The sequence below is a fragment of the Pleurodeles waltl genome, chromosome 3_1, assembly GCF_031143425.1.
Source record: "Pleurodeles waltl isolate 20211129_DDA chromosome 3_1, aPleWal1.hap1.20221129, whole genome shotgun sequence".
Lineage (NCBI taxonomy): Eukaryota > Metazoa > Chordata > Amphibia > Caudata > Salamandridae > Pleurodeles > Pleurodeles waltl.
In genome coordinates this window covers 773,548,924-773,563,510 of record NC_090440.1, presented here as the reverse complement: position 1 = coordinate 773,563,510, position 14,587 = coordinate 773,548,924, and positions in this window count along the sequence as shown.

Below are 14,587 nucleotides of genomic sequence, written 5' to 3'. Positions count from 1 at the left end.
ATTTCGGTGACAGGAAGTTCTGGACTCTGAGAGAAGTCACAAATTTCCTTCCACCCAGCGTTCCCCCAAGTCTCCCGATAAAAATGATACCTCACTTGTGGGGGTAGGCCTAGCGCCCGCAACAGGAATTGCCCCAAAACACAAAGTGGACACCTCACATTTTTTGACAGAAAACAGGCGTTATTTGCAAAGTGCCTACCTGTAGATTTTGGCCTCTAGCTCAGCCGGCACCTAGGGAAACCTACCCAACCTGTGCATTTTTTAAAACTAGAGACCTAGGGGAATCCAAGATGGGGTGACTTGTGGGGGCTCTGACCAGGTTCTGTTACCCAGAATCCTTTGCAAACCTCAAAATTTTACTAAAAAAAACACATTTTCCTCACATTTCAGTGACAGAAAGTTGTGGAATGTGAGAGGAGCCACAAATTTCCTTCCACCCAGCGTTCCCCCAAGTCTCCCGATAGAAATTATACCTCACTGGTGTGGGTAGGCCTAGTGCCCGCGACAGGAAATGCCCCAAAACACAACGTGGTCACCTCCCATTTTTTGACAGAAAACAGAGGTGTTTTTTGCAAAGTGCCTACCTGTAGATTTTGTCCTCTAGCTCAGCCGGCACCTAGGGAAACCTACCAAACCTGTACATTTATGAAAACTAGAGACCTAGGAGAATCCAAGATGGGGTGACTTGTGGGGCTCTGACCAGGTTCTGTTACCCAGAATCCTTTGCAAACCTCAAAATTTGGCTAAAAAACACATTTTCCTCACATTTTGGTGACAGAAAGTTGTGGAATCTGGGAGGAGCCACAAATTTCCTTCCACCCAGCGTTCCCCCAAGTCTCCCGATAAAAAAATGATACCTCACTTGTGTGGGTAGGCCTAGCACCCGCGACAGTAGACGCCCCAAAACACAACATGGACACCTCCCATTTTTGGACAGAAAACAGAGGTGTTTTGTGCAAAGTACCTACCTATAGATTTTGGCCTCTAGCTCAGCCGGCACCTAGGGAAACCTACCAAACCCGTGCATTTTGTAAAACTAGAGACCTAGGGGAATCCAAGATGGGGTGACTTGTGGGGCTCTGACCAGGTTCTGTTACCCAGAATCCTTTGCAAACCTCAAAATTTGGCTAAAAAACACATTTTCCTCACATTTCGGTGACAGAAAGTTGTGGAATCTGGGAGGAGCCACAAATTTCCTTCCACCCAGCGTTCCCCCAAGTCTCCCGATAAAAATGATACCTCACTTGTGTGGGTAGGCCTAGCGCCCACGTCAGGAAATGCCCCAAAACACAACGTGGACACCTCCCATTTTTTGACCGAAAACTGAGGTGTTTTTTGCAAAGTGCCTACCTGTAGATTTTGGCCTCTAGCTCAGCCGGCACCTAGGGAAACCTACCAAACCTGTGCATTTTTGAAAACTAGAGACCTAGGGGAATCCAAGATGGGGTGACTTGTGGGGCTCTGGCCAGGTTCTGTTACCCAGAATCCTTTGCAAACCTCAACATTTCGCTAAAAAACACATTTTCCTCACATTTCGGTGACAGAATGTTGTGGAATCTGGGAGGAGCCACAAATTTCCTTCCACCCAGCGTTCCCCCAAGTCTCCCGATAAAAATGATACCTCACTTGTGTGGGTAGGCCTAGGGCCCGCGTCAGGAAATGCCCCAAAACACAACGTGGACACCTCCCATTTTTTGACCGAAAACTGAGGTGTTTTTTGCAAAGTGCCTACCTGTAGATTTTGGCCTCTAGCTCAGCCGGCACCTAGGGAAACCTACCAAACCTGTGCATTTTTTAAAACTAGAGACCTAGGGGAATCCAAGATGGGGTGACTTGTGGGGCTCTGGCCAGGTTCTGTTACCCAGAATCCTTTGCAAACCTCAACATTTCGCTAAAAAAACACATTTTCCTCACATTTCGGTGACAGGAAGTTCTGGACTCTGAGAGAAGTCACAAATTTCCTTCCACCCAGCGTTCCCCCAAGTCTCCCGATAAAAATGATACCTCACTTGTGTGGGTAGGCCTAGCGCCCGCGACAGGAATTGCCCCAAAACACAAAGTGGACACCTCACATTTTTTGACAGAAAACAGGTGTTATTTGCAAAGTGCCTACCTGTAGATTTTGGCCTCTAGCTCAGCCGGCACCTAGGGAAACCTACCAAACCTGTACATTTATGAAAACAAGAGACCTAGGGGAATCCAAGATGGGGTGACTTGTGGGGCTCTGACCAGGTTCTGTTACCCAGAATCCTTTGCAAACCTCAAAATTTGGCTAAAAAACACATTTTCCTCACATTTCGGTGACAGAAAGTTGTGGAATCTGGGAGGAGCCACAAATTTCCTTCCACCCAGCGTTCCCCCAAGTCTCCCGATAAAAATGATACCTCACTTGTGTGGGTAGGCCTAGCGCCCGCGTCAGGAAATGCCCCAAAACACAACGTGGACACCTCCCATTTTTTGACCGAAAACTGAGGTGTTTTTTGCAAAGTGCCTACCTGTAGATTTTGGCCTCTAGCTCAGCCGGCACCTAGGGAAACCTACCAAACCTGTGCATTTTTTAAAACTAGAGACCTAGGGGAATCCAAGATGGGGTGACTTGTGGGGCTCTGGCCAGGTTCTGTTACCCAGAATCCTTTGCAAACCTCAACATTTCGCTATAAAAACACATTTTCCTCACATTTCGGTGACAGAAAGTTGTGGAATCTGGGAGGAGCCACAAATTTCCTTCCACCCAGCGTTCCCCCAAGTCTCCCGATAAAAATGATACCTCACTTGTGTGGGTAGGCCTAGCGCCCGCGTCAGGAAATGCCCCAAAACACAACGTGGACACCTCCCATTTTTTGACCGAAAACTGAGGTGTTTTTTGCAAAGTGCCTACCTGTAGATTTTGGCCTCTAGCTCAGCCGGCACCTAGGGAAACCTACCAAACCTGTGCATTTTTTAAAACTAGAGACCTAGGGGAATCCAAGATGGGGTGACTTGTGGGGGCTCTGACCAGGTTCTGTTACCCAGAATCCTTTGCAAACCTCAAAATTTTACTAAAAAAAACACATTTTCCTCACATTTCAGTGACAGAAAGTTGTGGAATGTGAGAGGAGCCACAAATTTCCTTCCACCCAGCGTTCCCCCAAGTCTCCCGATAGAAATTATACCTCACTGGTGTGGGTAGGCCTAGTGCCCGCGACAGGAAATGCCCCAAAACACAACGTGGTCACCTCCCATTTTTTGACAGAAAACAGGTGTTATTTGCAAAGTGCCTACCTGTAGATTTTGGCCTCTAACTCAGCCGGCACCTAGGGAAACCTACCAAACCTGTGCATTTTTGAAAACTAGAGACCTAGGGGAATCCAAGATGGGGTGACTTGTGGGGCTCTGACCAGGTTCTGTTACCCAGAATCCTTTGCAAACCTCAACATTTTACTAAAAAAAACACATTTTCCTCACATTTCAGTGACAGAAAGTTGTGGAATATGAGAGAAGCCACAAATTTCCTTCCACCCAGCGTTCCCCCAAGTCTCCCGATAAAAATGATACCTCACTGGTGTGGGTAGGCCTAGGCGCCCGCGACAGGAAATGCCCCAAAACACAACGTGGTCACCTCCCATTTGTTGACAGAAAACAGAGATGTTTTTTGCAAAGTGCCTACCTGTAGATTTTGGCCTCTAGCTCAGCCGGCACCTAGGGAAACCTACCAAACCTGTACATTTATGAAAACTAGAGACCTAGGGGAATCCAAGATGGGGTGACTTGTGGGGCTCTGACCAGGTTCTGTTACCGAGAATCCTTTGCAAACCTCAAAATTTGGCTAAAAAACACATTTTCGTCACATTTCGGTGACAGAAAGTTGTGGAATCTGGGAGGAGCCACAAATTTCCTTCCACCCAGCGTTCCCCCAAGTCTCCCGATAAAAATGATACCTCACTTGTGTGGGTAGGCCTAGCGCCCGCGTCAGGAAATGCCCCAAAACACAACGTGGACACCTCCCATTTTTTGACCGAAAACTGAGGTGTTTTTTGCAAAGTGCCTACCTGTAGATTTTGGCCTCTAGCTCAACCGGCACCTAGGGAAACCTACCAAACCTGTGCATTTTTGAAAACTAGAGACCTAGGGGAATCCAAGATGGGGTGACTTGTGGGGCTCTGGCCAGGTTCTGTTACCCAGAATCCTTTGCAAACCTCAACATTTGGCTAAAAAAACACATTTTCCTCACATTTCGGTGACAGGAAGTTCTGGACTCTGAGAGAAGTCACAAATTTCCTTCCACCCAGCGTTCCCCCAAGTCTCCCGATAAAAATGATACCTCACTTGTGGGGGTAGGCCTAGCGCCCGCAACAGGAATTGCCCCAAAACACAAAGTGGACACCTCACATTTTTTGACAGAAAACAGGCGTTATTTGCAAAGTGCCTACCTGTAGATTTTGGCCTCTAGCTCAGCCGGCACCTAGGGAAACCTACCCAACCTGTGCATTTTTTAAAACTAGAGACCTAGGGGAATCCAAGATGGGGTGACTTGTGGGGGCTCTGACCAGGTTCTGTTACCCAGAATCCTTTGCAAACCTCAAAATTTTACTAAAAAAAACACATTTTCCTCACATTTCAGTGACAGAAAGTTGTGGAATGTGAGAGGAGCCACAAATTTCCTTCCACCCAGCGTTCCCCCAAGTCTCCCGATAGAAATTATACCTCACTGGTGTGGGTAGGCCTAGTGCCCGCGACAGGAAATGCCCCAAAACACAACGTGGTCACCTCCCATTTTTTGACAGAAAACAGAGGTGTTTTTTGCAAAGTGCCTACCTGTAGATTTTGTCCTCTAGCTCAGCCGGCACCTAGGGAAACCTACCAAACCTGTACATTTATGAAAACTAGAGACCTAGGAGAATCCAAGATGGGGTGACTTGTGGGGCTCTGACCAGGTTCTGTTACCCAGAATCCTTTGCAAACCTCAAAATTTGGCTAAAAAACACATTTTCCTCACATTTTGGTGACAGAAAGTTGTGGAATCTGGGAGGAGCCACAAATTTCCTTCCACCCAGCGTTCCCCCAAGTCTCCCGATAAAAAAATGATACCTCACTTGTGTGGGTAGGCCTAGCACCCGCGACAGTAGACGCCCCAAAACACAACATGGACACCTCCCATTTTTGGACAGAAAACAGAGGTGTTTTGTGCAAAGTACCTACCTATAGATTTTGGCCTCTAGCTCAGCCGGCACCTAGGGAAACCTACCAAACCCGTGCATTTTGTAAAACTAGAGACCTAGGGGAATCCAAGATGGGGTGACTTGTGGGGCTCTGACCAGGTTCTGTTACCCAGAATCCTTTGCAAACCTCAAAATTTGGCTAAAAAACACATTTTCCTCACATTTCGGTGACAGAAAGTTGTGGAATCTGGGAGGAGCCACAAATTTCCTTCCACCCAGCGTTCCCCCAAGTCTCCCGATAAAAATGATACCTCACTTGTGTGGGTAGGCCTAGCGCCCACGTCAGGAAATGCCCCAAAACACAACGTGGACACCTCCCATTTTTTGACCGAAAACTGAGGTGTTTTTTGCAAAGTGCCTACCTGTAGATTTTGGCCTCTAGCTCAGCCGGCACCTAGGGAAACCTACCAAACCTGTGCATTTTTGAAAACTAGAGACCTAGGGGAATCCAAGATGGGGTGACTTGTGGGGCTCTGGCCAGGTTCTGTTACCCAGAATCCTTTGCAAACCTCAACATTTCGCTAAAAAACACATTTTCCTCACATTTCGGTGACAGAATGTTGTGGAATCTGGGAGGAGCCACAAATTTCCTTCCACCCAGCGTTCCCCCAAGTCTCCCGATAAAAATGATACCTCACTTGTGTGGGTAGGCCTAGGGCCCGCGTCAGGAAATGCCCCAAAACACAACGTGGACACCTCCCATTTTTTTACCGAAAACTGAGGTGTTTTTTGCAAAGTGCCTACCTGTAGATTTTGGCCTCTAGCTCAGCCGGCACCTAGGGAAACCTACCAAACCTGTGCATTTTTTAAAACTAGAGACCTAGGGGAATCCAAGATGGGGTGACTTGTGGGGCTCTGGCCAGGTTCTGTTACCCAGAATCCTTTGCAAACCTCAACATTTCGCTAAAAAAACACATTTTCCTCACATTTCGGTGACAGGAAGTTCTGGACTCTGAGAGAAGTCACAAATTTCCTTCCACCCAGCGTTCCCCCAAGTCTCCCGATAAAAATGATACCTCACTTGTGTGGGTAGGCCTAGCGCCCGCGACAGGAATTGCCCCAAAACACAAAGTGGACACCTCACATTTTTTGACAGAAAACAGGTGTTATTTGCAAAGTGCCTACCTGTAGATTTTGGCCTCTAGCTCAGCCGGCACCTAGGGAAACCTACCAAACCTGTACATTTATGAAAACAAGAGACCTAGGGGAATCCAAGATGGGGTGACTTGTGGGGCTCTGACCAGGTTCTGTTACCCAGAATCCTTTGCAAACCTCAAAATTTGGCTAAAAAACACATTTTCCTCACATTTCGGTGACAGAAAGTTGTGGAATCTGGGAGGAGCCACAAATTTCCTTCCACCCAGCGTTCCCCCAAGTCTCCCGATAAAAATGATACCTCACTTGTGTGGGTAGGCCTAGCGCCCGCGTCAGGAAATGCCCCAAAACACAACGTGGACACCTCCCATTTTTTGACCGAAAACTGAGGTGTTTTTTGCAAAGTGCCTACCTGTAGATTTTGGCCTCTAGCTCAGCCGGCACCTAGGGAAACCTACCAAACCTGTGCATTTTTTAAAACTAGAGACCTAGGGGAATCCAAGATGGGGTGACTTGTGGGGCTCTGGCCAGGTTCTGTTACCCAGAATCCTTTGCAAACCTCAACATTTCGCTATAAAAACACATTTTCCTCACATTTCGGTGACAGAAAGTTGTGGAATCTGGGAGGAGCCACAAATTTCCTTCCACCCAGCGTTCCCCCAAGTCTCCCGATAAAAATGATACCTCACTTGTGTGGGTAGGCCTAGCGCCCGCGTCAGGAAATGCCCCAAAACACAACGTGGACACCTCCCATTTTTTGACCGAAAACTGAGGTGTTTTTTGCAAAGTGCCTACCTGTAGATTTTGGCCTCTAGCTCAGCCGGCACCTAGGGAAACCTACCAAACCTGTGCATTTTTGAAAACTAGAGACCTAGGGGAATCCAAGATGGGGTGACTTGTGGGGCTCTGGCCAGGTTCTGTTACCCAGAATCCTTTGCAAACCTCAACATTTCGCTAAAAAAACACATTTTCCTCACATTTCGGTGACAGGAAGTTCTGGACTCTGAGAGAAGTCACAAATTTCCTTCCACCCAGCGTTCCCCCAAGTCTCCCGATAAAAATGATACCTCACTTGTGGGGGTAGGCCTAGCGCCCGCGACAGGAATTGCCCCAAAACACAAAGTGGACACCTCACATTTTTTGACAGAAAACAGGTGTTATTTGCAAAGTGCCTACCTGTAGATTTTGGCCTCTAGCTCAGCCGGCACCTAGGGAAACCTACCAAACCTGTGCATTTTTTAAAACTAGAGACCTAGGGGAATCCAAGATGGGGTGACTTGTGGGGGCTCTGACCAGGTTCTGTTACCCAGAATCCTTTGCAAACCTCAAAATTTTACTAAAAAAAACACATTTTCCTCACATTTCAGTGACAGAAAGTTGTGGAATGTGAGAGGAGCCACAAATTTCCTTCCACCCAGCGTTCCCCCAAGTCTCCCGATAGAAATTATACCTCACTGGTGTGGGTAGGCCTAGTGCCCGCGACAGGAAATGCCCCAAAACACAACGTGGTCACCTCCCATTTTTTGACAGAAAACAGGTGTTATTTGCAAAGTGCCTACCTGTAGATTTTGGCCTCTAACTCAGCCGGCACCTAGGGAAACCTACCAAACCTGTGCATTTTTGAAAACTAGAGACCTAGGGGAATCCAAGATGGGGTGACTTGTGGGGCTCTGACCAGGTTCTGTTACCCAGAATCCTTTGCAAACCTCAAAATTTTACTAAAAAAAACACATTTTCCTCACATTTCAGTGACAGAAAGTTGTGGAATATGAGAGAAGCCACAAATTTCCTTCCACCCAGCGTTCCCCCAAGTCTCCCGATAAAAATGATACCTCACTGGTGTGGGTAGGCCTAGGCGCCCGCGACAGGAAATGCCCCAAAACACAACGTGGTCACCTCCCATTTGTTGACAGAAAACAGAGATGTTTTTTGCAAAGTGCCTACCTGTAGATTTTGGCCTCTAGCTCAGCCGGCACCTAGGGAAACCTACCAAACCTGTACATTTATGAAAACTAGAGACCTAGGGGAATCCAAGATGGGGTGACTTGTGGGGCTCTGACCAGGTTCTGTTACCGAGAATCCTTTGCAAACCTCAAAATTTGGCTAAAAAACACATTTTCGTCACATTTCGGTGACAGAAAGTTGTGGAATCTGGGAGGAGCCACAAATTTCCTTCCACCCAGCGTTCCCCCAAGTCTCCCGATAAAAATGATACCTCACTTGTGTGGGTAGGCCTAGCGCCCGCGTCAGGAAATGCCCCAAAACACAACGTGGACACCTCCCATTTTTTGACCGAAAACTGAGGTGTTTTTTGCAAAGTGCCTACCTGTAGATTTTGGCCTCTAGCTCAACCGGCACCTAGGGAAACCTACCAAACCTGTGCATTTTTGAAAACTAGAGACCTAGGGGAATCCAAGATGGGGTGACTTGTGGGGCTCTGGCCAGGTTCTGTTACCCAGAATCCTTTGCAAACCTCAACATTTGGCTAAAAAAACACATTTTCCTCACATTTCGGTGACAGGAAGTTCTGGACTCTGAGAGAAGTCACAAATTTCCTTCCACCCAGCGTTCCCCCAAGTCTCCCGATAAAAATTATACCTCACTTGTGGGGGTAGGCCTAGCGCCCGCAACAGGAATTGCCCCAAAACACAAAGTGGACACCTCACATTTTTTGACAGAAAACAGGTGTTATTTGCAAAGTGCCTACCTGTAGATTTTGGCCTCTAGCTCAGCCGGCACCTAGGGAAACCTACCCAACCTGTGCATTTTTGAAAACTAGAGACCTAGGGGAATCCAAGATGGGGTGACTTGTGGGGGCTCTGACCAGGTTCTGTTACCCAGAATCCTTTGCAAACTTCAAAATTTTACTAAAAAAAACACATTTTCCTCACATTTCAGTGACAGAAAGTTGTGGAATGTGAGAGGAGCCACAAATTTCCTTCCACCCAGCGTTCCCCCAAGTCTCCCGATAGAAATTATAACTCACTGGTGTGGGTAGGCCTAGTGCCCGCGACAGGAAATGCCCCAAAACACAACGTGGTCACCTCCCATTTTTTGACAGAAAACAGAGGTGTTTTTTGCAAAGTGCCTACCTGTAGATTTTGTCCTCTAGCTCAGCCGGCACCTAGGGAAACCTACCAAACCTGTACATTTATGAAAACTAGAGACCTAGGAGAATCCAAGATGGGGTGACTTGTGGGGCTCTGACCAGGTTCTGTTACCCAGAATCCTTTGCAAACCTCAAAATGTGGCTAAAAAACACATTTTCCTCACATTTCGGTGACAGAAAGTTGTGGAATCTGGGAGGAGCCACAAATTTCCTTCCACCCAGCGTTCCCCCAAGTCTCCCGATAAAAAAATGATACCTCACTTGTGTGGGTAGGCCTAGCACCCGCGACAGTAGACGCCCCAAAACACAACATGGACACCTCCCATTTTTGGACAGAAAACAGAGGTGTTTTTTGCAAAGTACCTACCTATAGATTTTGGCCTCTAGCTCAGCCGGCACCTAGGGAAACCTACCAAACCCGTGCATTTTGTAAAACTAGAGACCTAGGGGAATCCAAGATGGGGTGACTTGTGGGGCTCTGACCAGGTTCTGTTACCCAGAATCCTTTGCAAACCTCAAAATTTGGCTAAAAAACACATTTTCCTCACATTTCGGTGACAGAAAGTTGTGGAATCTGGGAAGAGCCACAAATTTCCTTCCACCCAGCGTTCCCCCAAGTCTCCCGATAAAAATGATACCTCACTTGTGTGGGTAGGCCTAGCGCCCACGTCAGGAAATGCCCCAAAACACAACGTGGACACCTCCCATTTTTTGACCGAAAACTGAGGTGTTTTTTGCAAAGTGCCTACCTGTAGATTTTGGCCTCTAGCTCAGCCGGCACCTAGGGAAACCTACCAAACCTGTGCATTTTTGAAAACTAGAGACCTAGGGGAATCCAAGATGGGGTGACTTGTGGGGCTCTGGCCAGGTTCTGTTACCAAGAATCCTTTGCAAACCTCAACATTTCGCTAAAAAAACACATTTTCCTCACATTTCGGTGACAGAAAGTTGTGGAATCTGGGAGGAGCCACAAATTTCCTTCCACCCAGCGTTCCCCCAAGTCTCCCGATAAAAATGATACCTCACTTGTGTGGGTAGGCCTAGCGCCCGCGTCAGGAAATGCCCCAAAACACAACGTGGACACCTCCCATTTTTTGACCGAAAACTGAGGTGTTTTTTCCAAAGTGCCTACCTGTAGATTTTGGCCTCTAGCTCAGCCGGCACCTAGGGAAACCTACCAAACCTGTGCATTTTTGAAAACTAGAGACCTAGGGGAATCCAAGATGGGGTGACTTGTGGGGCTCTGGCCAGGTTCTGTTACCCAGAATCCTTTGCAAACCTCAACATTTCGCTAAAAAAACACATTTTCCTCACATTTCGGTGACAGGAAGTTCTGGACTCTGAGAGAAGTCACAAATTTCCTTCCACCCAGCGTTCCCCCAAGTCTCCCGATAAAAATTATACCTCACTTGTGGGGGTAGGCCTAGCGCCCGCGACAGGAATTGCCCCAAAACACAAAGTGGACACCTCACATTTTTTGACAGAAAACAGGTGTTATTTGCAAAGTGCCTACCTGTAGATTTTGGCCTCTAGCTCAGCCGGCACCTAGGGAAACCTACCAAACCTGTACATTTATGAAAACAAGAGACCTAGGGGAATCCAAGATGGGGTGACTTGTGGGGCTCTGACCAGGTTCTGTTACCCAGAATCCTTTGCAAACCTCAAAATTTGGCTAAAAAACACATTTTCCTCACATTTCGGTGACAGAAAGTTGTGGAATCTGGGAGGAGCCACAAATTTCCTTCCACCCAGCGTTCCCCCAAGTCTCCCGATAAAAATGATACCTCACTTGTGTGGGTAGGCCTAGCGCCCGCGTCAGGAAATGCCCCAAAACACAACGTGGACACCTCCCATTTTTTGACCGAAAACTGAGGTGTTTTTTGCAAAGTGCCTACCTGTAGATTTTGGCCTCTAGCTCAGCCGGCACCTAGGGAAACCTACCAAACCTGTGCATTTTTTAAAACTAGAGACCTAGGGGAATCCAAGATGGGGTGACTTGTGGGGCTCTGGCCAGGTTCTGTTACCCAGAATCCTTTGCAAACCTCAACATTTCGCTAAAAAAACACATTTTCCTCACATTTCGGTGACAGGAAGTTCTGGACTCTGAGAGAAGTCACAAATTTCCTTCCACCCAGCGTTCCCCCAAGTCTCCCGATAAAAATGATACCTCACTTGTGGGGGTAGGCCTAGCGCCCGCGACAGGAATTGCCCCAAAACACAAAGTGGACACCTCACATTTTTTGACAGAAAACAGGTGTTATTTGCAAAGTGCCTACCTGTAGATTTTGGCCTCTAGCTCAGCCGGCACCTAGGGAAACCTACCAAACCTGTGCATTTTTGAAAACTAGAGACCTAGGGGAATCCAAGATGGGGTGACTTGTGGGGGCTCTGACCAGGTTCTGTTACCCAGAATCCTTTGCAAACCTCAACATTTTACTAAAAAAAACACATTTTCCTCACATTTCAGTGACAGAAAGTTGTGGAATGTGAGAGGAGCCACAAATTTCCTTCCACCCAGCGTTCCCCCAAGTCTCCCGATAGAAATTATACCTCACTGGTGTGGGTAGGCCTAGTGCCCGCGACAGGAAATGCCCCAAAACACAACGTGGTCAACTCCCATTTTTTGACAGAAAACAGGTGTTATTTGCAAAGTGCCTACCTGTAGATTTTGGCCTCTAACTCAGCCGGCACCTAGGGAAACCTACCAAACCTGTGCATTTTTGAAAACTAGAGACCTAGGGGAATCCAAGATGGGGTGACTTGTGGGGCTCTGACCAGGTTCTGTTACCCAGAATCCTTTGCAAACCTCAAAATTTTACTAAAAAAAACACATTTTCCTCACATTTCAGTGACAGAAAGTTGTGGAATATGAGAGAAGCCACAAATTTCCTTCCACCCAGCGTTCCCCCAAGTCTCCCGATAAAAATGATACCTCACTGGTGTGGGTAGGCCTAGGCGCCCGCGACAGGAAATGCCCCAAAACACAACGTGGTCACCTCCCATTTGTTGACAGAAAACAGAGATGTTTTTTGCAAAGTGCCTACCTGTAGATTTTGGCCTCTAGCTCAGCCGGCACCTAGGGAAACCTACCAAACCTGTACATTTATGAAAACTAGAGACCTAGGGGAATCCAAGATGGGGTGACTTGTGGGGCTCTGACCAGGTTCTGTTACCCAGAATCCTTTGCAAACCTCAAAATTTGGCTAAAAAACACATTTTCGTCACATTTCGGTGACAGAAAGTTGTGGAATCTGGGAGGAGCCACAAATTTCCTTCCACCCAGCGTTCCCCCAAGTCTCCCGATAAAAATGATACCTCACTTGTGTGGGTAGGCCTAGCGCCCGCGTCAGGAAATGCCCCAAAACACAACGTGGACACCTCCCATTTTTTGACCGAAAACTGAGGTGTTTTTTGCAAAGTGCCTACCTGTAGATTTTGGCCTCTAGCTCAACCGGCACCTAGGGAAACCTACCAAACCTGTGCATTTTTGAAAACTAGAGACCTAGGGGAATCCAAGATGGGGTGACTTGTGGGGCTCTGGCCAGGTTCTGTTACCCAGAATCCTTTGCAAACCTCAACATTTCGCTAAAAAAACACATTTTCCTCACATTTCGGTGACAGGAAGTTCTGGACTCTGAGAGAAGTCACAAATTTCCTTCCACCCAGCGTTCCCCCAAGTCTCCCGATAAAAATGATACCTCACTTGTGGGGGTAGGCCTAGCGCCCGCAACAGGAATTGCCCCAAAACACAAAGTGGACACCTCACATTTTTTGACAGAAAACAGGTGTTATTTGCAAAGTGCCTACCTGTAGATTTTGGCCTCTAGCTCAGCCGGCACCTAGGGAAACCTACCCAACCTGTGCATTTTTGAAAACTAGAGACCTAGGGGAATCCAAGATGGGGTGACTTGTGGGGGCTCTGACCAGGTTCTGTTACCCAGAATCCTTTGCAAACTTCAAAATTTTACTAAAAAAAACACATTTTCCTCACATTTCAGTGACAGAAAGTTGTGGAATGTGAGAGGAGCCACAAATTTCCTTCCACCCAGCGTTCCCCCAAGTCTCCCGATAGAAATTATACCTCACTGGTGTGGGTAGGCCTAGTGCCCGCGACAGGAAATGCCCCAAAACACAACGTGGTCACCTCCCATTTTTTGACAGAAAACAGAGGTGTTTTTTGCAAAGTGCCTACCTGTAGATTTTGTCCTCTAGCTCAGCCGGCACCTAGGGAAACCTACCAAACCTGTACATTTATGAAAACTAGAGACCTAGGAGAATCCAAGATGGGGTGACGTGTGGGGCTCTGACCAGGTTCTGTTACCCAGAATCCTTTGCAAACCTCAAAATGTGGCTAAAAAACACATTTTCCTCACATTTCGGTGACAGAAAGTTGTGGAATCTGGGAGGAGCCACAAATTTCCTTCCACCCAGCGTTCCCCCAAGTCTCCCGATAAAAAAATGATACCTCACTTGTGTGGGTAGGCCTAGCACCCGCGACAGTAGACGCCCCAAAACACAACATGGACACCTCCCAGTTTTGGACAGAAAACAGAGGTGTTTTTTGCAAAGTACCTACCTATAGATTTTGGCCTCTAGCTCAGCCGGCACCTAGGGAAACCTACCAAACCCGTGCATTTTGTAAAACTAGAGACCTAGGGGAATCCAAGATGGGGTGACTTGTGGGGCTCTGACCAGGTTCTGTTACCCAGAATCCTTTGCAAACCTCAAAATTTGGCTAAAAAACACATTTTCCTCACATTTCGGTGACAGAAAGTTGTGGAATCTGGGAAGAGCCACAAATTTCCTTCCACCCAGCGTTCCCCCAAGTCTCCCGATAAAAATGATACCTCACTTGTGTGGGTAGGCCTAGCGCCCACGTCAGGAAATGCCCCAAAACACAACGTGGACACCTCCCATTTTTTGACCGAAAACTGAGGTGTTTTTTGCAAAGTGCCTACCTGTAGATTTTGGCCTCTAGCTCAGCCGGCACCTAGGGAAACCTACCAAACCTGTGCATTTTTGAAAACTAGAGACCTAGGGGAATCCAAGATGGGGTGACTTGTGGGGCTCTGGCCAGGTTCTGTTACCCAGAATCCTTTGCAAACCTCAACATTTCGCTAAAAAAACACATTTTCCTCACATTTCGGTGACAGAAAGTTGTGGAATCTGGGAGGAGCCACAAATT